This window comes from Protopterus annectens, chromosome 7.part1, assembly GCF_019279795.1.
Source record: "Protopterus annectens isolate FY-2018-M chromosome 7.part1, PAN1.0, whole genome shotgun sequence".
NCBI lineage: Eukaryota > Metazoa > Chordata > Ceratodontiformes > Protopteridae > Protopterus > Protopterus annectens.
In genome coordinates, this window is record NC_056740.1 from 299,350,652 (window position 1) to 299,375,379 (window position 24,728).

Genomic DNA, 24,728 nt, shown 5'->3' on the forward strand with positions numbered 1-24,728 from the left:
CATACAGATGGCAGTATGGCCCCTCACAGGGTTCTATCACATCATCAATATGTGCTCACCACTGTTCATCTGCAATGCATGTCAGTGCCGCCTGTGCCATTCAGTGAACTCATAGGTGATCTGTGCCATGCATACAGGACAAGGTGTGACACCACTTGATTGTATATGCTGCTTTTCTCTAGAAAGCATAGTAGATGGATTGGTAACCCTAAGGACATTAAGCCACTATGTGATGTTAGTAGTACATGCTTGTTGGTGACATTTGTGTAGCAGACGTAATGCACCCTTAACACAGACCCTCTCTACTGGTACAGTACAGAGAGCACTTCAGTGCACTTCCGCACATGCCATCTGCATGATTGGCTGGGCGGATGATATCTCAACACTGGGGGTGTGGCTGCATCTCCCGTGGACTTGAGCAATATGTGCAGTTCCTGTGAGGAGGGATAGTGATGTCTCCAATTATGACTGCTGTATGGCCATCACGCTAGTGATGTGCACATTCCTATTGATCTGTGACATGATGTAGAATGCTGACACAGCCTGACACATGCACATGGCCACATTCAGCCTACCAGCACTTCCACTCACTGCATACATGACACGCCATGGTGCCCACATAATGCATGTTGGCTGCATGCACAGTGGAAAATTTACCTATGTAGTGGTACACAGTACAGAAGACAATACCAGATGTACACACCATGCCTCATGTCTGCTAGTACTATCTGTGTAGGACACATAATGCTTACTGATGTAAGCAGGCCATGTTGTGGTCATTCATTTGGGAGGTCACATCACCCACAACCAGTAAAATAATGCAAAACCCTACCAATGTGTACATTACAAAGGTTATCATATCTATGCAGTATGGATGCACACACACACTGAGTTGGTTGCTATGAGATTAGAACTCCTACCTACCTACTGTTACACACTATAACATGCAGTACTTATCACATGTGCCACAGATTACATCTGTTGAATAGGTGATTCCAGGCACTGTGCTTGTGGAGTGTGCAAAGTTGGCTTGTGTTAGCATGTGTGGCCTGCAGAGTGACATTGCTTGGTACTGTTATTGTATCTATTGTCCTAGGAGTAGGGTACCTATTAATATCTGTTATGTGTCTACAGTCACCAATATGGCCATATGTGTCTGGTCACAGTTATTAGGCATACATGTGGGCCACAGACACTTTTCCCTGTCGAAGGCATGCATTGGAACCATTATACATTACACCACCTGCTCACCTATGTCTGTCTACATGAGTGACATTCTGCAGTCACAGGGGTCTGATGGTGAGTGGAATATGTACTGTTGCAGCCTTGGTTTAGTTCCTTTGGGCAACTGCATTGAAGTGGGAGTGCAGATAACCACAGCTTTCATAGGGTATGTGGGGAATTCATACATCCTCACATCTTCTTCTTCTTCTTCTTTCAGCTGCTCCCATTAGGGGCCACCACAGCAGATCAACTGTTTCCATTTCTTCCTGTCCTCTGCATCTTGCTCTGTCACACCAACCACCTGCATGTCCTCCCTCACCACATCCATAAACCTTATCTTAGGCGTTCCTCTTTTCCTGTTACTTGGCAACTTCATCATATATATTTAAATGTGTATAACAAGGATGACTCTATAAATGTCACTGTGTGTGTACGTTATGTATGTGTGTTGTGTGTTATATAGATATATGTAGAGAGTCTATATATTTAAACATGTATATGTGTATATATATATATATATATATATATATATATATATATATATATCAGTATTATATGTATTTGGGGTACATACTGCCAGATGCACTACTCATGTGAGTGGGGGATAGGGATAGACAGAATGTATATGTAGCTGTCTGTATGTACAGACGTATTTCCACATAGCAGGTCTTTGTGATGGAGAGGCAACAGAATTGTGCTCAAGTTAGCTAAGTATAGGAGCATGCCCAGTGGGACTGTCAGTACTTACAAGGTGACTCCAGGCCAGAGCTACCTGTACTCCAGTCTGAGATTTTGTGTGCTACAGACATTGGCAGCTGCAGCTCTTTCCACAGTACAGCACTTCCGTTAACATGTCCACTGCTTTCCCCAGCTGGTCTGCTGTACTTAATATATGACTGGGGTACATAATATAACATCACACCCAGGGTGACAGTCTGCATACTTCTCACTGTACATGTTTTTGCAGAAAGTCCAGCATTTTGCTCCATATGTCTGGTCTGTTCCTCATACATTTGTGGTGTTCTGATCTTCTTCTTCTTTCAGCTTTTCCCGGTTAGGGGTCGCCACAGTGAATCACCTGTCCGCTCATGATTGGCAGTGGAGTTTTACAGTGTCGAGTTGCCAGCCCGGCGCCCAACCTTTCACAGAAGGTGCACACATGCACGCACTCATGCCTAGGGCCAATTTAGAGTGTCCAATCCACCTACAGCATGTCTTTGGGATGTGGGAGGAAACTGGAGCACCCAGAGGAAACCCATGCGACCACAGGGAGGACATGCAGACTCCGGACAGAAGGTACCCCAGCCGAGAATCGAACCGGAGAACCTCTTGCTGTGAGGTAGCAACGCTAACTGCCGCACCACTGTGGCCGCCCTATAACTTATTGTATAATGCAGTCACTGAATAGTACTACCTGCAGACACATATGAGTGACAAATTTTACATCCTGCAGATATTCTGTTGTGATGCAACCCACTGTTATACTAGCCACCTTCTAGTTCAATCAGAGCATGTGTAATGTCTGTCTGTAGTTATGGCCCTTTGTCCCCCCATTCTCTCTGACTTTGTCCAACTTTCTTGCAGTAACAGATTGAGGGGTATGAAAGTCTGTGGGAATACCACCATATGACTACCTCACATGCAAAATACGTGGATGCTGCCAGATTCCAACCATGAAGACCATCACCCATGCTAACGTCCCTGGCCCATTGAGCCACACAGGCCGCCAGACAGAGTTGTCATCATCACACAATCAACACCATACAGACATATGCTATCATCCCTGCATTACGTGTGACATCCAATGTGTGTCCAGGTTCTTTGTCACAGCCCTGAGGCTGGCTGGTCTGTATGGGAACACTGATGTGATGGGGGTGGGGGATGAGCAGCCCATGATCTGCTAGCATAGACAGCTGTGCGACTGTCCTGTGTCTCCACTGTTTACCATCTCCCTTGACTAATGTAGTGAATATTCCAGCCATGTGGTCTGGTGAATATTATGGAGCACATAATTTTGGACTGGGTACCTGTTGTCCCATGTGGCTGTAAGATCTCTCCAATTAGTCCAGCAGCCCACTATATTCCTCTGCATACATGCAGCAGGTCCATACATATGTTACCATATTCTAGTACTCCTTACAAGTGGTGTATAGGTGAGTGACTTACCTTTTGAATGCATCAGTTGACAGACCTGTAGTTTGGGGCTGACTCTGTCTGATGCACGCAGTGCACAGCCAATACATGGTTTGGTACAGGTTGTATGGGCTGACTGGCATCATTTTTACTATATCTATGTATGTGAGTCGGAGTAAGGTGTCAGTCCCTAGGGCCCTAGGTTGTCAGTGCATGTGTTATGCATTGTCTCTTGGCCAAGTCTAGGGCATACTGGACATGCCTACGTCTGCCTACAGGGACAACCTCAGGGGGTTCCTCCTCTGAGTCCTCCTGTGGCTGTGGGGACCTAGGCACTGGTGGGGGATTGAGTGTCCCTTCCCTTTGCTGATTCCAATGCAGCTGTTTCCACAGGATCATATTGTGTAGCATGGCACATTCTGTGAACATCTGTGCACATGTGGCTGAAGAGTACTGCAGGGCTCTGCCAGATATAGTGAGGCACCAGAACTGTGACTTCAGCAACCCAAACACACACACTCTATGATGTTCCTAGTTTGTGTGTGTGCATATTATGGTGTTCTTCCATTGGTGTGTGTACATTTCTGATGGGTGTCATCATCCATGGTTCTAGTGCATAGCTAGCATCCCCCAGTAAATGGCCTTGTGAGATGCCCCCTCTAGCAAACATCTGGTATAGCTGTGATGTGTGCCAGATATGGAAGTCGTGATAACTGCCAGGGCTGACAGCACATACATTCATGATAATGCCCTGTGCATTGCATATGACCTGGCAGTTGATGGAGTAATATTCCTTGCTGTTGATGTAGACTCTACCCTCCTCACAGACTGGTGCCTTGATGTGTACATGAGTGCAGTCTATGGCACCAAGTACCTCATGGTAGTGTACTGCACCATAGAAGTGTTGTATATTGCTGGACCTCGCCTCAGGAGAGAGGGGAAAATAATTGTGCTCACTGGCATGTGGTAGCATGGCATCCAGGAACTGGTGCAGTACCCTGGATGCTGATGCCTTTGAGATACCCATCATGTCCCCAGTTGATCTTTGGAAAGTACCTGTCTCTAGTATCTTTAGAGCTACACATACCTTTGTGTCCACTGGGATGGGTTCCATTTTGTTGACTCTGGGTCTGAGTTGAGTGTGGCAGAGCTCAGTGAGTTGTTGTAGTATGTCCATGTCCACCCTGTAGTCCTCTACAATCTCCAGCCCATGTAATGCCTGGAAGGTTACCCTGGGCCTGAACACTCTTCTCCTTCTCAGCCTAGACATATTGTCAGCAGCAGCAGCAGCACTGACCTCAGCATCTAGCACATACAGATGTAGCAGACCTGCAGCATCCCTTAGCATTCCTTCAGTTAAAATTCCAAAGTCTGTACTGCACTGGTGCACAGTTTGGTGGAGAAATCAGATCGCAGTGTGTATGCAACCTTTATTGGGCTCTGCTGTAGGTGTAGGCTGTGTAATTGGCTACCTGTGATGCATTTCACTTGCCAAGTACATCATTAAGGACATTTAATGGCTCTAGTTTAAGTGAATCAGTAATTAATACATCATTGACTTTTGGATAGACTCAGCATTAAAGGGCACCATGCAATCACGTGGAAACAAGCGCCCCAAGCTAAACAAAGCTCAGCAGTCATTGTACACACACCCCTGAAAGAGCATGCTCAGCACTGCAGTGTGCCACACAAACACTTTGAAACATGTGCCCCAAAGGTAAAGAAAGCTTAGCAGCCAGTGTATACACCCCTTACTGAGAACTGCGGCGCGCAGTGCAAACTGGCTCAGCTGAGCTCCATTGAGCTTACAAGTCCTCAGACACACACCCCTGTTGACATCAGCTACCTATTCTATGGACACTGATATGGTTCTGTGCATGCATGGATGGGATATGCTGACACAGGTACCCATTTGTGTTATTTAGTAACCCCAACTCATTTGCATAGGGATCCGTGCACACAACCTGGAAGCTGCACTGTTCCAAGCCCTACATCATTAGCAACAGCACCATTCCACCAATGTGGATACACAACACAGGGTCCTATACTACATTTCTATCACATGCTATGAAATTTGTTTTTTTAACATTTTTTTTTTATTTTATCTTTTCATAACTGTATGTTTGTGCACTGTGTTGTATTGCACAAACATAACCAGATCATTAAAAAAAATTAAATTATTTTAACTTACTTCTCTTACATTTTTTGACAAACAGTGGATATTTTTGCACATCTCTGTGTCTACTATGCGATTTCTGTCCATATAACTGCACTTTTATAGCCCCTGTTGTCTATTTAAAATCCTGTACATGGAATTTTTCTGTGTACACTACGGACACCAACATGGGGTCTGCAGGACTGTGTCTCTGCTTGCTGGATCCCTCTACCTCCCTCATTTGCATGAAATTCATCTGCTTATTAGGTGGTTTGCATTGCATGGATACTTCCGTGTTGGCACTTGTGTGCGAGCCATCCAGCTATGTTTACTGGATCACAAACCTGCTTACTTTCTTGTAAACAGTGTGCTATGATGCCTACATGGTAAATAGGATAGTGTAGGCTTTATTAAATTCCCCCAGAGTTTGTTGGGGTTTGTGCTCAGTTTACCAGAGCTGCTCCAGAGTTTGGCCTCCTTAGCTAAAGATCTGAAGTCAATCTGAATAAAATCCAAGGCATCCTGTGAATTCTACTGAAAAATAAGTATTTTTATAACCTTGTTTGCAGTTTAAACTGTTTGCAACTGTTTTGCTGCCTACTTTAAACTGTTTTTATTATTTGTGACTGTGTTTTCTGCACTGCCTATTTATCATACTTAAAAAGTTTATAGCATAGGCTAGATTCAAACTTGCTGAATCTAGACTGCTTGGCATTTTCTGAGCACTAACGCCAGTCACCTTACATTAAGATGGCCCTCCTGCACCCTTGCGGCAGAAAAATACAGTCAAGGACCCACCTGAGTTGGGGACTGTTGGAACAAGGCTCAGTCTTGAGCTTTCTATTGGTTGGATTGTTTGAAAACTGTTTTACTTTGCTGATATTTAAACACAGCAATTGCTCATAGCTGTGCACTATGCAATGGGGGGGGGGGTAGCATTGCCATGTATAGATGCAAATGCTTAAAAAATCTAATTTTCCCTAGATAACTTCTAGGGAACCCTCCTAACCTTCCTTGCTTTTCGGCTCACAATACCGCACAGAGGGCAACCCAGCTGTGCTTTTTGAGGGATTGGCACAGGTTTCTACCCATAAACCTCCCATATATTAGCTGATTTTACTAGTTCTTCAACAAACCCTAGTCCAGCTATCCCACTCTCCACCACTTTTTACAGAATACACCTAGCATAACAGAAGGTCAGATTCCCATCATTACTCCAGGCAGCCTAATTGACATGGGCATCCTGTAGCAATGTAGCAATTGTCTCATTTATACAGACAATCTACTACTCCAAAAACATGCAAATGCAATGTGTGGGAGATGTATTTATACTATGACTCTGGAATCAATGTCCTCTCTCTCTCACATAACAGCAAAACAAATACCAAGCAGGACGTCAGCACTCACACTCCACCTCCTACACATACCAAGCACACAACACAGAAACCCACATATGCAGAGGTACTCACTAGAAATAAACCAAAAGGGCAAAGACCTCCCAAGCGCAAACTTTCTACACACAATATAGTCCCAACAGCATCCACTACACATAATAACACACACATTAGTGTCTCATCCAATAAACCCCTAAGGCAAGACATAGCTAAACCAAAAGTCTTGGTCATAGGTGACTCCATAGTGAGACACACAGCTGTCCCCCTCACTAGGCTGGACAAGGAGAAGGTCATGGTCAGCTGCCTGTCTGGTGCCAGGATCCGCCAAATCACACACGCACTCAAGTCTCTCAACAACAAGTACTGTTATGACTCTGTCATAATTCCTGTTGGAGTGAATGACTTCAAATGTACCTCACTGGACTGTATGACGTGAGACATGATGGAGCTTTCAGATTATGTGTCCCAGGCAGGTATGCCCCTAGCCCTAAGCAGTATTCTTCCCTCACCCAGGATGATGCCACAATACAAACAAAAAATGATTGACTTCAACAACTGGCTTAGCTTTTAGTGTCAGTCTAGAGGGATCCAGTGTCTGATAGCCTGGAATGATATGGTCAACAGACCACGCTGTTTTGCCAGAGATTGTCTTCACCTGTCACCTCTGGGCTTTAGATTTTTGGGAAAGACACTTGCCTCCCCCATAGTGCCTGTTTAAGCAATGTCATAAGAACAAAATTCCTGATGTAAAAATATTCTCCAGAAACAAATGTGGGGTTATACTGCTTAATGCTAGGAGTCTAAATCAGAAACTGCACTCACTTGAAGCACTTTTCACCCTTGAAGATGCTGATGTCTGAGCCATCACAAAGTCATGATTCAAGGCCTCAAAGAGTAGCTCAGCCATTCAGGGCTACAATGCCTCCCACATGTTCAGACCACACATCAAACATGAAAAAACCAAGGCAGGAGGAACATCCATTTTCATTAAAGACATATAAACCTCTAGACTGGTTAAACAGTACTACTCCCTAGAGTTACTCCAAGTCCAACTAATTGTAGGAAAGACCCCCTTCCATGTTATTGTTAGGTATAGGTCCCCACTATGAATCACAAAAACCACAAAGGCTACCTGGACCTACTTGAGTCACTCTCAGTGCAGCCAAATACCCCAGTCATGGATGACTTTAACTATCCTTCCACCAATTAGGGAAAGTATATGAGCACAATTGCTCAAAGATTCCTGGACTTTGTTAACACAAATGCTCTGGAGCAGATAGTCAACACCCCCCCCCCTGCAAGGGGCTGTAACATCCTTCACATAGTGGTCACCAACATGGGAGATCACTGCATCACCCCATGTGTGGGACCCTCCCTGGTAAAGTCCAATCATAAATCAGTCTCGTTTGAAGTAACAGCCATACCTAACCCACCCTCAGGAGCAAAAAGGTTAAAAAATGTCTCCAAAGTAAACTACAGTCTACTGAGCAATGGCATCAGTAGTTTCAGACCCCCTGGCAACACTGACAGCAATGACCTCTATACTGAGGTGTACACAAATGTGTATAAACATCTATATAAATGTTTAGACTCAGCCATACCGGAACAGATCAAATCAAGATCCTCACAAAGAAATAAGCCACTCTGGTGGGCATCCAACATAAATAGGTTATACAATGAAAGAAAGAAACTTCTGTCAAAAAACAAGAGGGAAAGGTCCCAGCAAAGGAAGAACTCCCTCCAAAGCATAAACAGGCAAATTAGACATCTTGTAAAGTCCTCTAAACCTAATTATGAAATTAAATTAGGATCCCTAGCTAAGGTAAATCACAAAGCATTCTTTAGCTAGGTCTGAAATTTAAAGGGGGAAGGCCCAGCTTTGTGCCAAACTAGCTGTGGACAGTGCCACTTATACTGAACCAGAGGATATCACCAACCTGCTAGTGGAGAGGTTTGGTGAAAATTTCACCCTCCTGTCCCTGCCAATTATACTCCATAAAATACATTTCACCAGTCCTCTGCCTAGTATCTCCAAACAGCAGGTCATAGCTGCACTCTTCAAGGCCAAAAACACAGCTGCTATGGGACTGGACAACATCCCAGGCTGCCTATTAAATGGTTTAAAACAGGAGTTAGTGGAACCACTGAGCACACTCTCCATTCTTTGTCTAAGCACTGGCTTTGTCCCAGCTGAGTGGAAAACAGCAACTGTAATCCTCTTGCACAAAGGGAGTCCCTCAACCGACCCCATAACTATAGCCCATAAGACTAAGTAGCCTTATCTGCAAAGCCATGAACAGAATCCTCATGCATCTTATCAACAAGAATATAGGTCACCTTCAAGGTCTTGACCCAACCCAGTTCAGCTTCGTTGAGGGCAGATCTTGCCTGCTAAACCTGGTGGACTTCTTCAAAAACAAGGATATAGGTGACCTTCAAGCTCTTGACCTGACCCAGTTTGACTTCCTCAAGGGCCAATTTTGCCTGCTAAACCTGGTGAGCTTCTTTGAGAATGTCACCAAGGGTCTGGATGAGAGCAAAACAGGTCACACTGCCTATCTCAGCCTAGCCAGGACCTTTGACACAATCCATCACTCAGGCATCATTGAGAAACTCACCCAACTGGGGATTAACCCTTGCATCACTAGATGGGTTGCCAACTGGCTCACAAACAGAACACATACAGTAAAAATTGGGGATGCCAACTCTATTAGCAGACCTGTAACCAGTGGTGTTCCACAGGGATCTGTGCTAAGCCCTGTAGATTAGTATGTATGTATACCTTTAAGAAGCTTTCCATGGGCTTGCACAAGTGTATAAATTCTGAGCATGTGCAAACCTGAGTGCCATTTTGTAGTAATCTGTTGAGATGTAAGCATGCATGCCTATGTAGTTTGTCAGTTATCAGTTTGTTCATATTTTGTACTGATGCTATCCTTCCTAATGTGTTTCTACGTAATAAAGCATATAAACGAACTACCCCACCTGTTCGTCTTCAATTATAAACCAAGATGATTGACATGGTGTCAGAATGGGATCCAAAATCGAGGCCAAGAGGCACTCAGTTAATGTTGGAGGAATATAGAGGAATGGATCATCCCTACTGCATGTACAACTTGCAAAACAGGTCAGAAATGAATTCCAGGTACTAAAACTTGCTTAAATGATTTCTTATTCAAAAAGTATAAAACAAAGCACTCAGAATGCTCAAAACAAATTTCTAAGTAAACAAAATTGTCTGAAACTGCGACATATTGATAAAAATATTCAAAATAGTTATGAAAAAGTTTGAAATAATGCCCAAATTGCATAAAATTAATAAAATAAAGAAAACGACCACATTTTTTCACTATGTGCTACTTTTTCACATTAATTAAAGCTATTCAAAATATGTGACGTGTATGAAGTGTTCACGTTTGTGCAGTATTGCACTACAGTTATTTCACAAAATACAGCCATTTGAAAGCATATTTTGCAAAGTACAATATTTTGAAAAGTTTATTGTGTATTTGAATGTTATTACAAGTACCTACTGTTCATACATAATTACAAGGGCTATATTTACAGTGTCTTTGGGCATACTTTGTTGGCATGCCTGAAGGATTTTGAAAATCAGGTCCACTTGGATTTCATAATAATATTGCTGAGAATTGGAGAGTGAGAAAGAGTACAATATATTCATACAAGCTGCATTTTCTGGCAAATATGCATGTACAAAGACATTTATTCTTCTTAATTTAGTTGGTTTAGAAGCCATAGAAAGAGAGCATTCATTTGTGTATGCACCTGCTGTATTTGCAGGGGAGGGTGAAAACCATTATTTAGTGGTACTGGCTGAGTCATGGGAAGACCCTAAGTGCTTAAAATGTAAATTTAGGGAAATGTATAACCCCAAAAATATTACAATGGAAAGGCAATTATTTTAATAACTGATTTGACAAAATGAAGCTAAAACTTGCAGATTTGGTAATTTAAAGGATGAGTTGATAAAAAACAGACTCGTGTGTGGTATTAAACATGATGCTGTAAGAAAGATTTTACTTTGTGACAGTGATTTAACTTTGAATAAGGCCATTGAGATTTTTCAGATATATGAGCTTACAGAAAAGCACACATATATGCTTACAAATGAGAAATGCATGCCTTCAGTGTCTTTTAAAGCTAATGTTGATAACATGCAGCACGTGGTTAAAAGAAACAGGCCCAAGCACATGGCAGCAATTGTGAACCCTGCAACAGTCCCTGGGAAAACTGTAACTTTCTACCAAATTCTACAGCATGCACAGTCTCAGTAAAGCACAAGGGTGAGTCAGCAAAGTCAAAGCATGTATCCTCACCTAGCCTCATAGTCAATTGTCATAATTATGGTGGCAATCATCCCTAAAAGAGAAAAGTGCTTAGCTTTTGGTCAACAATGCCACAGATGTAAAAAATGGAATCATTTTCAAAGATTTTTTAAATCAAAAGAGGCTCATTCTTTTATTTAATGGAAACATTCCAAGAGACAAGTTGATCAATTAGAAAGCTGTGACCCTACTTTTTATGTTGATGGTGTGTCTGTGCTTAATTAGCCAGTGCAGTAGATTTATGGGTAAAGAATGAAGTATTTTGTACTTTTCGGATAAATGGGAGACCCACAGAGCTCAAAGATGACACAGGTACAAAGTGCAATGTTATGTCTGCAGAAACATTTGCAAGAGTATGTGCTGGTGAAAAGCTTGATTTGGCAAAGTGTGCGAAGCTTGTTGTTTATAGTGATGAAGAAATTTAAACTTAAGGTTCAGTAGTGCTTTCATGTTACTCTGCTGGGAAAAGCTATGACTTGCAATTTTATGTGATCAAAAGACACGTACAGTCATTATTAGGCCTCAGAGGCAGTTTGAAAATGGGACTACATTCATTTAATAAGGAAGCCCATCATGCAAGCTTAAAAGACCAGTATTCTAATTTTGTCTAATCTATTTTTTCTACCTATACTGATCTTTTCAAAGTGAAACTAGGCAAACTCCCAGTTGTGTACTCCATGAAGTTAAACCTTGAAGTCAGCCCAGTTGTCAGACCAGCCCTGAAAGTTCCAGTAGCTATGCAGAACAGAGTCAAAGCCGAGCTAGATAAAATGGTGCAGCAAGGTGTGATTCGTCCAGTTGACAAACCAACTGAATGGATTTCTTCCCATTGTGGACTCATAAGAAAATCTCAGATGATATCAGAATATGTATTGATCCAAGAAATCTGAACAAACCACTAAAAAGACCTCATTAGCCAATGCATACAGTCAAAGAAGCTGCAGCTCTTGTGCCTAATGCCCCTGTTTTTTCTGTCTTAGATGCAAAGAGTTAATTTAGCAAATTTTGCTTGACTGAAAATCTTCATTGCTAACTACTTTCAGTACTACTGTTGGCAGGTACAGATTTTTGAGAATGCCATTTGAGACAAATTCTGCCAGTGAAGTCTTCCAGTGTGCAATGGAGCAAATTTTTACTGGGTATCCGTGTGTTATTATAGTAGATGATATTCTAGTAGGAGGTAATGGTGAAGCTGAGGATGACAGAAACCTCAAGAAAGTTCTGGAAAGAGCATGTGAAGTGAATCTTAAGATGAATCCTCAGAAGTGTAAATTCAGGCTACAAGAAGTTACTTACATTGGTCACTTGTTTACCAGTTCAGGTGTAGGACTAGATCCTTCCAAGCAAACAGCTATTCTTGAGATGCCAGCTCCAGACAATGTTCAAGCCCTACAATGTTTTCTTGGCATGGTTAACTATCTAGACAAGCTCATTCCAGACCTGAACCAACTTTCAGCACCATTTAGAGAGTTGCCACACAAAGATGTATCTTGGCCTTGGTCAGAACAACACCACAAAGTATTTGATGTTCTGAAACAGAGACTTGCCAGTCCACCAATTTTCAGATATTATGATATTCACAAACCAGTTACTCTTTCTTGTCATGCTTCAAAGTTTTTTTCATAGGTTCATAGGTTGGTACTAGGCTGTCAGCCCTAGGGCCTATACAAGCCTAGCCATAACAATTCCCTGGCTATTTCTTCCCACAGTATTTACTTCCTTGGACCCCTGTCTATCAGTCATTCTTCAAGAGAGTAGACCAGTAGTATGCAGTATGCTTAGATAGAGAAAGACTTATTGGCAATTGTGTTTGCATGTTTGAAGCTCCATGATTATATTTATGGCAAACCTATCCAGATTGAAACTGACCACCGACCTCTAGTCACTGTTTTGAGAAAGCCTATGCATACAGCTGCTGACAGGTTACAATGCATTGTATTGAAACTGCAAAAGTATAATTTCAATCTTGTTTACACAAAAGACAAACGTCTTTATCTTGCTGATACTTTATCCAGATTGCCCAGAAATACCACTGAACAGCATGAAAATGAAAAACTTGATTTTGAAGTCATGGAAGTGAGAAATTTTTCTTCCATACATCTTGATGAGCTTAGAAAACACACAGCTTCAGATCCAATTCTTCAGAAGCTCAACCACTTTATAAGTCAAGGATAGCCGTCAAAGCAATCCTATTTAGCAGTAGAAGTGCAATCATATTTTCCTTACAGAGATGAGATTTTGTCTGACAATGCTTCATCATCAAAGGTCCAAAAATGATTGTTCCAAAATCCTTGCAAGAGTACATTACTATCTTGGATAGTGGCCACCAAGGAACTGATTCTACCAAAAGAAGGGCACAAGACTAGTATTTTGGCCTTCTATGTCAAGGGACATTGAGAGAGTACTTTCATCTTGTTCTGTATGTAATAGTACAAAGCCGCATCAACAGAAAGAACCACTTCAACTAAACCAGATTCCTGAACTACCTTGATCAACAATAGCTACAGACATTTACGAGTGGAATGGTCAACATTACTTGGTGTTAATAGACTCTTATCCAAAATGGTTCGAGATTGACCTGCTTTCTAATCTAGTGTCCAGTATGGTCATTACTAAGATGAGGCGTCATTTTGTAGTCCATGGTAGTCCACACAAAGTTATTTCTGACAGTAGTACACAATTTACAAGCCAGCGGTTCAAGAAATTTGCTGAAGAGTGGGACTTTATTCATGTTACAAGTAACCCTGACTACCCACAGTCAAATGGTTTGGCAGAACATGCAGTTCAAAGTGCAAAACAATTACTAGAGAAGTTGAAACGAGACAATAGCGATGCTTTCCTGAATTTCTTGAATCTCATAAATATTCCTCATGATAAACATCTTGGTTCAGCTGCACAGAGACTTCTGTCTAGACAAACCAGAACCACATTACCAATCAGCAATAATCTATTGGTTTCATGTGTTAAGAACAAAAAAATCAGTGAAAGCTCATCTGTTAAAGAAGCACTTATTCCAGAAGTCCGATTATGACAAGTCCAGCAAACTGCTCAATCCATTACAAGAAGGGGAAATAGTAAGGGTGCAAATGTCCAAACGTTTTGATCAGATTGGAGTTATGAAAAGTGTTTGTCCATAGCCGAGATCATACATTGTGGAATCATAAGGAGTAGAATTAAGGCGGAATCAGAAACATTTTGTAACAGTGTCTGACTCTGTATTGCAGCATCTTGTATGTGAGAAAGACTCTAGATCTCAGAGTAATTTATCCAATATTCCAGTTCCATAGGACATTTCATTAAATATCGCTGTTCCTAAGAAGAATCCCGAAACTCCTGAAGCAAGTTGTTCACCAATGACTGTCCCTGTTGCTAAAGCCAGTTCTAATTGCGATATCACTAGATCAGCTCGCATTTCCAGACCATGTTCCAGATACACGGCAACTTGGACATGAACGTTATGTTTATTTCTTAGTGTCTGTATAATTGCATGTCTTATTCAAGTGTCATTTTATTGTAGTGTATTGTATTATATCTGGAGCATTTCCCCCCCGGGCCTCCGCTGAAAACAGGCTCTGTGGAACCTAGTCGGACTTTCCCAGTCAACAAATGATAAATAAATAAAAATAAATGAATAAAAATAAATAAATAGTTAATTCATTAAAGTGGGAGGATGTATATCAGCATGTATGTATAACTTTAAGAAGCTTTCGATGGGCTTGCACAAGTGTATAAATACTGAGCATGTGTGAGCCTGACTGCCATTTTGTAGTAAGCTGTTGAAGTATAAGCATGCATGTCTGTGTAGTCTGTCAGTTAACCAGTGTATATTTTGTACTGCTGTTATCCATCTTAATGTGTTTCTATGTAATAAAGTATATAAATGAACTACTCCACCTGTTTGTCTTCAATTATAAACCAAGATGAGTGACAGGCCCCTTATCATTTGGTATCTATTTTTCTGAAGTCCAGGTGAAAATCCTATAGCTTACCAAGTTTGCTGATGACTGCAAACTGGGTGCAATCATCAAATCCACCAAAGATGTCAACATACTATAAAATGGGTTTAGACAGACACATGACTGGTGTCAAAACCACGGACTTAAACCAAACACAAAAATGCATTATCAAGCCTTTCAGCAAAGAAGAAACCCCTGCTAATTATAGCATTAATAATATCCCCCTAAGTTCAAATCCAGTGGTGAAAGATTTAGGAATACAAGTTGATAGTAACCTTAATTTTGATCATCAGGCATTCACAGTAGTAAGAAAGGCCTTCTACACTGCACACCTCATAAGCAAGGGTATAGCATCCAAGGCTAAGGAGGGTATAACTCCCCTGTACTCTGCTTTCATCAGAATAATAATAGAGTACAATGCTCCCTTCTGTGTGTACTTCACCAGACATCTGCAGCAACTGGAGAGACCTCAGAGGTTTCTCACCAAGAAAATTCAGGGCCTACAACACATGACCTTCATGGACAGATTAAAGGTGCTTTCAGTTTACTCAGTATCGTATAGACTGCTTAGAGGTGACTTGTACCTGATCTACAGAGCAGTCTCAGACGCTGCCTTGATGAAGCTGCTGCACATCCACAAATTCAATGGGACATGTTTCACTTGCTCTAGGGATCTTTACCTAGCCTGCTATATTAACAGAACATACTGAAGAGACAGATATGTATCCCATAGGTTGCTACTCCTCTAAAACAACTGCCAATTCATGTAAAACAGAGCTCCACAATGACCCTATTAAGTGTAACCTGGAGGGTTGGATGGGAACCCATAAAATTACACAGGGGGTTTCACCTTAGACAGGGTCAGCCGGTGCTGATTTTAGATTTGCATGCAAACATAGACTATACATATTGATCCATAAGGGAACAAGGAGATAACATTACAGGCTTGTAGAGGCCTTAGGGCCAATACCCTAGTAACCTCCTATGCTCCTATGATGCTATGATATATATATATATATATATATATATATATATATATATATATATATATATATGTGTATAGAAAATATGTGTGTGTGTGTGTGTGTGTGTGTGTGTGTGTGTGTGTGTGTGTGTGTGTGTGTGTGTGTGTGTGTGTGAGTGCGTGTGTTTATATGTATATCTATATATATATATATATATATATATATATATAGAGAGAGAGAGAGAGAGAGAGAGATAAATATATAGATATAGATGTATATAGATAGAGCTATAGATATATAGGTTCATAGGTTCATAGGTTCATACTAGGCTATCTGCCCAAGGGCATTTATAAGCCTAGCCCATAGTTATGTGGCTTTCGCCACCCCTTTAGTTTGAATAAAAACTATGCCTATCATTTTGCTGTGCCTCTGTCAAGCAGTGACACTGAAGTAATCCCTGGGGTATATCTGCAATCTCCCATCCATTGGTCAAGATTCCTCTTGAACAAGGCCAGAGAGGTGCTCTGCCTCACATGTACCAGGATTTTGTTCCACAGCATAGGAGTCTCTGGGTGATGAATCTGTCCCTCCAGCATGTTCTATTTATAACCGTGTCAAGGTTTAAGTCTCCCGCCCTTGTGGTTCTGAGGGATCTAGATTTTTTCAGGTGAAGCATATTCATCAAATCTGGGTTTGACATGGCCTTATATGTCAGGCACAGGTCACCTCTGAGCAAGCGGTATGAGACTGAATAGAGCTGGAGTTCTTTCACTCGGGCAGCATAAGACATATTTTTGAGACCCTTTATCCTTTTGGTGAGGAACTTTTGGGGCCTTTCAAGCTGCAGCAGGTGTCTGGTCAGATACATTCCGAACGGGGCATTGTACTCAATCATAGGTCTAATGAGTGATGAGTACAGGGGGACGATGACCTCCCTTGATCTAGATGTGAATCCCTTCATGATCAGGTGGGCGATATAGAAGGTTTTCCTAACTACTTTAGCAACATGAGTGTCAAGCGAAGGCTAGTGTCAAGTTGGGTCGCCAGATCCGTGATGATATTTTCTGTGCTCAGTGGATTGCCATCTATATGGTAGCTAGGGGTAACCTTGTTTTTCGAAGGGTATGACTATGCATTTTTGGCGTTTAACTTCAGGCCATGGCTCTGGCACCAGTTATCCGTTTCTGTGAGGCCCTTCTGGAGGATATCTGTGTCAGATGTGTTTTCGACTATGGCGCCCAGTTTGCAGTCGTCTGCAAACTTTGTCAGCCATAACCCTCCTGTGTTTGCTTGTACTTCAGAAAAGTAGATGCCGAACAAGAGTGGACCCAGGACTGAGCCCTGTGGGACACCACTTGTGACAGGCTTTGAGTCTGACATGGCTCCAGCAACTCTGACCCTGTGGGTTCTGTCACTTAGCCAGTTTGCAACCCATCTTGTGATGTATGGGTTTACATTCAAGCTGATGAGTTTTTCGATGATACCTGAGTGGGGTATTGTGTCGAAGGCCTTTGCCAGGTCAAGGTAGGCTGTATGGACTGCCTTTCCCTCATCAATGGCCTTGGTGACAGTCTCGAAAAAGTCAACCAAGTTTAAGAGGCAGGATCTGCCTTTGACAAAGCCAAACTGGGTTGGATCCAAAGTCTGCAAGTCTCCTATGTCTTTATTTATGAGTTCCATTATGATCCTCTCCATGGCTTTGCAGATAAGGCTTGTCAAGCTAATGGGGCGGTAATTTCCAGGGTCTGTGGAGGCACCGCCCTTATGAAGTGGGACCACAGTGCGTCGCCACTCCTTGAGTACGTATCCTGAGGTGAGGCTAAGATTAAACAGCTGTCCTAACTGTGGGTTTAATTCCTCGTTGAGTTCGTGAAGCACACAGCCGGGGACACCATCCGGTCCCATGGATGCTGTGTTTTTTGCCTTAGTGAGGGCAGTTCTCACCTGGGCGTTGGAGATGTTTGGGGGGCTACAATCCTCTGGAATAGATATCTCTCCTTTTGGGGGGGAGGGGGGGGGAGAAGTATGCATATATATCTGTAGAGAGCAAGAGACAGAGATAGATATATGAGTATCTTGTGGAATATCGAACAACTCTATAGCAAATTTAAAGTGATCAAAATATGGAAAATTAAAATTAATTTTTTTGTAGGGGACAAGGTCTCCTGTGCCCCCCAAATCCTTAGATGCATCCCTTACACTCCTTGCTAATAATATATACTAAATCTCAAGAATGCACAATAGTAGGTAAAGACAAATTCCCTTACCCCACTCCAATTCGATTCCATACAAAGGGCTGCCAGCAAAAACTCCTTCTGAAAGAATATTTGCTCATATGTGCATTCACCTTTTTTAACAACAGAAAAAAAACATTTGCCCATTTGACTGTTTTCTTTTTCAAGTAGTAACTAAATATATATATATATATATATACATATATATATATATATATATATATATATATTTATGTATATATATATATATATATATATATATATATATATATATATATATATATATATATATATATATATATCTATATACACACACCATATTTCTTTCTAAATAAGACCTAACCAGAGAGTAAGGCCTAGCATGTTTTTTTTTTTTTCCAGGGTGTTCATGATATAAGCCCTACACCAAAAATAAGCCCCAGTTCCGATTCTTACTGTAACCCTAATCATCACCCACACTTGACGGTTGAAATCTGTGGTCCATAAACCAATGCAGGTGTACTTTGATCGGTCAAAGCACAATGCATGTGTACTTTGATCGGTCAAAGCACAGACAACACGCGGGAAGCGCAATCTCATGGTAATGAGCAGCTGTGGTAGTGTCTTCTCTTCATAACCGGCGCCATTTTGTGTTGCCACTCCGGTCCCGTAAGTCTTCACTTAACCCCCCCTCCAGACAAGATGAGTGCAAAAAGAAAGAGTTATTCCATTGAGTACAAGAAAGGAATCGTGGAGGACTCCCGTGGAAAGAACCTGATGACTTTCTGTAAAGAGAAGAAGTTAGATCTCCGAATGGTCTAAAAATGGTGAGCAGCATACGTTAACCTCAGTCAACAGGCTGATGAGGGAAATGCTAAGAAGTGTCGATCAGGTCAGCAACCATTATTTCCTGAGCTTGAAGAAATCATCTGTGTCTGGATTGCTAACAGGAGAGCAAAGGCTTTGGTTGTGAGCAGGGCTGATATTCAAGCATTTGCTCTTGCAATAGCACCACAGTTAGAAATATCCCCAGAAGAATTCAAAGCATCACAATATTGGCTGGATGGCTTCCTTCAGTGATATGAACTTTCTCTAAGAACATCAACAGCACTGTTCAAGCTGGAAGACACTGAAGTTATTAAACATGCACTTGCGTTCAAGTCCTTTGTTGATGATATTGACTTTTCTAAATATCAACTCTCCAACATGATTGCTGTGGAAGAAACTGCAGTGTTTATGGGCCAAGTATCTCAAACAACAATTGATCAGAGGGGTGCCTCGTCAAGCTACATTCCCTCCACTGGTTACGAGAGTGTACATGTTACCTGTATTTTGGCAATTCATCTAGATGGAAAGAAAACCCCATCTCTAATCATTAATAATGGCAAGAAAGATAAGATTGAATGTATTTCAGGCATTTACATTTTTGAAACTGAAAAAGCCTGGTGCACACAAGCAGTTATAAGGAAGTGGGTTGATGTAATGCTGCCACTTGTTTTGTGAAGTAGAGAAAGAGGTCTGCTAGTCTGGGATTCAGCCAGCACTCACTGCGCTAAAGAAATTAAGAAATTCCTATCACGGAGGAGAATAGATCAAATAATGATTCCCGTAGGAATGACTGCCTATCTCCAGATTCTTGATATTACAATAAACAAGCCATTCAAGGACCATTTGCACATGGAACTCAATGACTACATTGAAAATATAATGGAGAGAAATCAGCATGGAAACTTTGTGAAGCCTAGCCTGCAAGAGGTCATGTCTTGGATGAAAAATGCATGGGATAAAATCACTGACAGCTGTGTTGCCAATGCACTACAAGCAGGCTACTTGGACAAGCAATGCTTATTTAAGGAGAGCTCAATTGCTAGGCATGACAGACTGGGGCCAATGGTGCTACAAGAAATGGAGTCACAAGAAATTCAGGCCGAAATTCGGGGATTGGACACTTATGACAATGATCCAGAAGAAGATGACATGACTGTATTTGAATAACTGTGAAAGCCAAGGTGCAGATATTCTGGAGTTGAAATGTTTGTTGCAATGTTTATGTAGAATTCTCACGTGCCAACCCATTATTAGAACTGTTGTACAATACTAGAAAAGTACAAAATAAATGTCAATTTGTGTATATGAATAAATATTGATTTTTGTACATAAAGAAATGTCGATTTGTGTTCATTAATTAATTTCAATTTTTGTACATGAATAACTGAATAAAGGTAGATTGTTGTACGCTGCAGGTAAATAAGACATTCTCTGATAATAAGCCCTAATGCACATTTCGCCGGGAGAAAGAATATAAGACCCGGTCTTATTTTTGGGGAAATACGGTATATATATATATATATATATATATATATATATATATATATATATATATATATATATATATATGTGTGTGTGTGTGTGTATGTATATATATATATATATATATATATATATATATATATATATATATATATATATATATATATATATATATATGGGTACGTATCGCTTCACCTAAAACTCATTTCACTGACAAGTAGTACAATAAGGCAAGTCAATGGTATATGTCCTTTTCCCGACTGTAGCGTGATCTTGGTGTTAGTATAGATTTGGTCTTGTTGAATTGAGTTTAGGTGAAATGAGTTTTATGCCAAGTGATACGTACCTATATATATATATATATATATATATATATATATATATATATATATATATATATATCACTATATACTATATACATAAATATATATTTATATATATATATATATATATATATATATATATATATATATATATATATATAAATATATATATATATATATATATATATATACATATATATGTATATATATGTATGTATGTATAATATAGCTAAAGATGTATACATATGCTGCAATGCAATGTCTATGTTTTTGTTCACAACTAGCAAAGCTAGTCTCCCATTCAGGATCCCTGAAATATGGATTTCTTTGTTTCTTTTCCTGCCACTTTACACCCACTAATGAAGTTTTCTTCTCACCATCTTGTTGTGTCTGCAGTGCAGCTGCTACTGATGTAAGGATTTCATTGGACTACACTTAGTGCAACACTGTCAACAATACAGCCCCACATGGCCTGTGATGGTGCTATCTGCTTTGCAACTTAATTTAGAACAGTTCTTTACACTGACATATGTTCTTACATATAAAAAATGCAGATGAACAACTGCATAGCAGGATTTTGCAGCTGGTACTTTTTTGTTTTACTTTGGACTATCGTAGTGTATTGTTTTCATACATTAAATTTAGGAGTTGGTCTATTGCATTCTCTTCTACCGTTTTTGATAGAGCTTTAAAATCTACCGGTATTTGGACAGTTTGACTTGGAAACATACTCCTTGGGATTTAGAAAGGGCTACCTCAATGGGAAAGCCCTAGTCTGGCATATTTCTGCTTGACATTAAGCTTTTGTGATTCCAGAGACTTCACTACCGTAGAGGTTCTCCCCTTGAGGCAGCCTCAGTGAGGGGGTGGGGGAGTTGTGGGCATAGCTGCATGATAATATGGCATTCAAGGGAAGTGGTTAATGTTAATTAACCATGTGCTTTTCCATAGATGTGTCAGTAGCTGCACATTTGTTCAGTCAAGTAATATTATATTCTAGGAGGAAAAAGTGATAGCTGTAAAAACAGGGCAGTCATCTATTCACTCCTATGACAGCACTCATGATTTAAATGCATGAGGGAGTGTGTATGTGTGTCTGTCTGGTCACACTAAAGGAGTTAAGCAGGGAATCATTTGTCTGTATGTATGTATGTTGGAGCATACATTTGGGTGCATGGATGAGTGTTTCTGTGAGTCTGATCTACAGTGGGGGGACTTGTTTGTTAATGTGTGAATGTGTGTGTGTGTGTGTGTGTGTGTGTGTGTGTGTGTGTGTGTGTGTGTGTGTGTGTGTGTGTGTGTGTGTGTGTAGGAGATTCCTTGCCACCATGATGCATGGGGACACTAGGGAGAACACTAGCATGGTCAGATATAACAACACTAGTATGAGATTCGGAGACATGTTAATGAGCTGATAATGAGGTCTTTCTTATTGTAGCCAAAGCCTTTGCTGTATCATGTTTTCTTACCATTTTGCTAATTGACCAGTCTGCATTGGGCAATTAGCCTGGGTGATGAGCCTGTTTCTAACCATGGGAAATGTTAAATTTTACATAAGTCATTAGGATGAATGTTGACACAAAATAATGAAAGTCTACACATTTTGTTTATCAGTTTTCTTTTTTATTAAATGATGGACCATGAATTTTCTTTACAAATGTAAAACAACACACATTGTATGGAATTAGTGAATCATGCAAAATCAAAAAATATCCAGTTTAAATTATTTTTGATTATATCTTAGACTGTACTCCCTGTTGAAATGCGGGCACTTGAAATGCAGAGTACCGATAAAGTGGAAAAAAGATTGAAAAAAAACGGGAAAAGAGCAAATCCTGAAGATTGCTGTTTTTCCTTCAAACTTTTTTTTTTTTTTTTGCAGGGGGGCTAGCCCCCCCCCCCCCGAACTATTATATACCAAGTCCGAGATCAGCATACCTCAAAGAAAAGGGAATATTCCAGGAAATGGCTACCTTGCACTTATAAGCAAGTCTATTTTTCGGCCATTCAGTCTCTGTTTTGAGACTCATTACAGCGGATCCTGCTATTTCAAGTACTTGACCTTAAACCCTTAGACTGACTTACTTTTTCTTATATGCTTATTATATTTAAGTGTCTTTTATTTTATTTATTTTACACATGTTAAAACAAATAACAGTTTCATAATGCAGTAATAAAACAGTCAGTGGTACAGTTTTTCAAAAATGAATGCATTTAAACTTGAAACTTATTCATCTTATAGCTCTCAGATGGTGCCTTGATGAAGGCTGGTACTAGAAATCAGCCATGGAACTATAATTAGTATGAGATTTTTACATTTAAGTCAGCAATGCATTGCATCAAATCTTGCTAGTTGCATTTTTTGGAAGCCATTAGAAAGAAACAGAAATGGAGTAGCAGGGTCGCATTTTGTACCTCTGACATTCTACCTAAACCCATAATAACTGAAGGATATTATTTTGGTGCTTACTCCTCATCTTGTCATTTGTAGATTGGCTTTTTTGGGGGGGAGGGGAGTTAATGGGGGGTGATAGCTTCATATCTTTACAATTTTAATAATAGCTTAAAAATAATAAAACTGCTCTGTCTATGCATGTGCACATTTCTGTACAATACGGGCAGATAGTATACATAATTAAATTAATCTGACAAGTAAGTCTGAGAAAATGTTTAACCATTTTTTTTTTTGTTTCTTTTTCTTCAGCCCCACCCCCACTTTTAAGCACTCATAAGCAAACTTTAAGCTGTGCATTTCCTAAACAAGGCTGCCAGAATCCTGTCCTCTGGCTTAACTAAGCTCACTGAACCCTCTGTAGCTTTGACTGTATTTGACTAAAAAGCAGAATGAATAAGGAATGACATTCCGGCAGCCAGGAGACGATAGCTCCTTTTCACTAGGCTTGCATGACAGGGTTCCTGAATTTCAATAGAGATTTGGCCCTCCATTCAGCTAGCTTCAACTATTAGAAAAAAAAGGGGGAAAATAATGCTGCACGTCGGTCTGAATGATGATTGGTTCCTGCATGTTGATCTTGCCGAGAGCTCAGTTTAATTCACTTAGACTTTGCTGTGTCCTATGGTGGGAAATTGTTTAGCAACTTTTGTCTCCAGTTGGATCACACAGCGTACTAGCAGAAGTAAGTAATAAATGCACTTTATGAATAATTTCTTTTCTTTTGAAAGCAACAAAAGAACATTTTTTTCAGAATTGTCCTGCATGTTACTTTATACTGCACCTGTGAGTTTTGATGATACAATAATGAAACCAGATAGTATGCTTTTTGTCTTTTTTTTCTGCCTGTTTTGTACATTTCTATATGCATTTCAGTAATTGCCCCAAAAAATGTTCTGTCTCTTGTTTACACCCAAAAACTGCCTGTTCTAAAGCTATCTGAACATATATACACACATACATATACACAAGTTTAAGTTAGATAAAATACCCACACTGATGCATGAAATATTTGAGACCCTCTCTAATAGTGCAGCTGTCTCCCTTTACAGGTATCTATGTGTGCTTGAACAAGTTTATTTTTATTTTCCTATTTTTCTACCCATATTTTTTAATTTTGTATTTTAAATTTCCTGTCTGTTCACTAGAAAATATTATCTGAAAGAAACTAAAGAGGCTGTTTCATAGAAAAATGCAGACCTCAGAGCCTCAGCTTATGTGACACATTTTGCTCTCATTTAGACAACATGAAGGTAG

General features: G+C 40.4%; 1 protein-coding gene across 3 annotated transcripts in view; it reads left to right on the forward strand.

Annotated features, from left to right (window-relative positions):
- LOC122807740 (laminin subunit beta-1-like) overlaps positions 1-24,728 on the forward strand; it is a 2,263,691-nt gene that overhangs the window by 296,310 nt on the left and 1,942,653 nt on the right. Inside the window, exon 1 of one of the 3 annotated variants that reach the window (XM_044078726.1) lies at positions 23,809-24,156. The exons of the other annotated variants lie outside the window; for them this stretch is intronic. The gene's annotated coding sequence lies outside the window, so the exon portion shown is untranslated. Of the gene's footprint in view, positions 1-23,808; positions 24,157-24,728 lie in introns of those variants that run through there. 3 annotated transcript variants of the gene reach the window in all.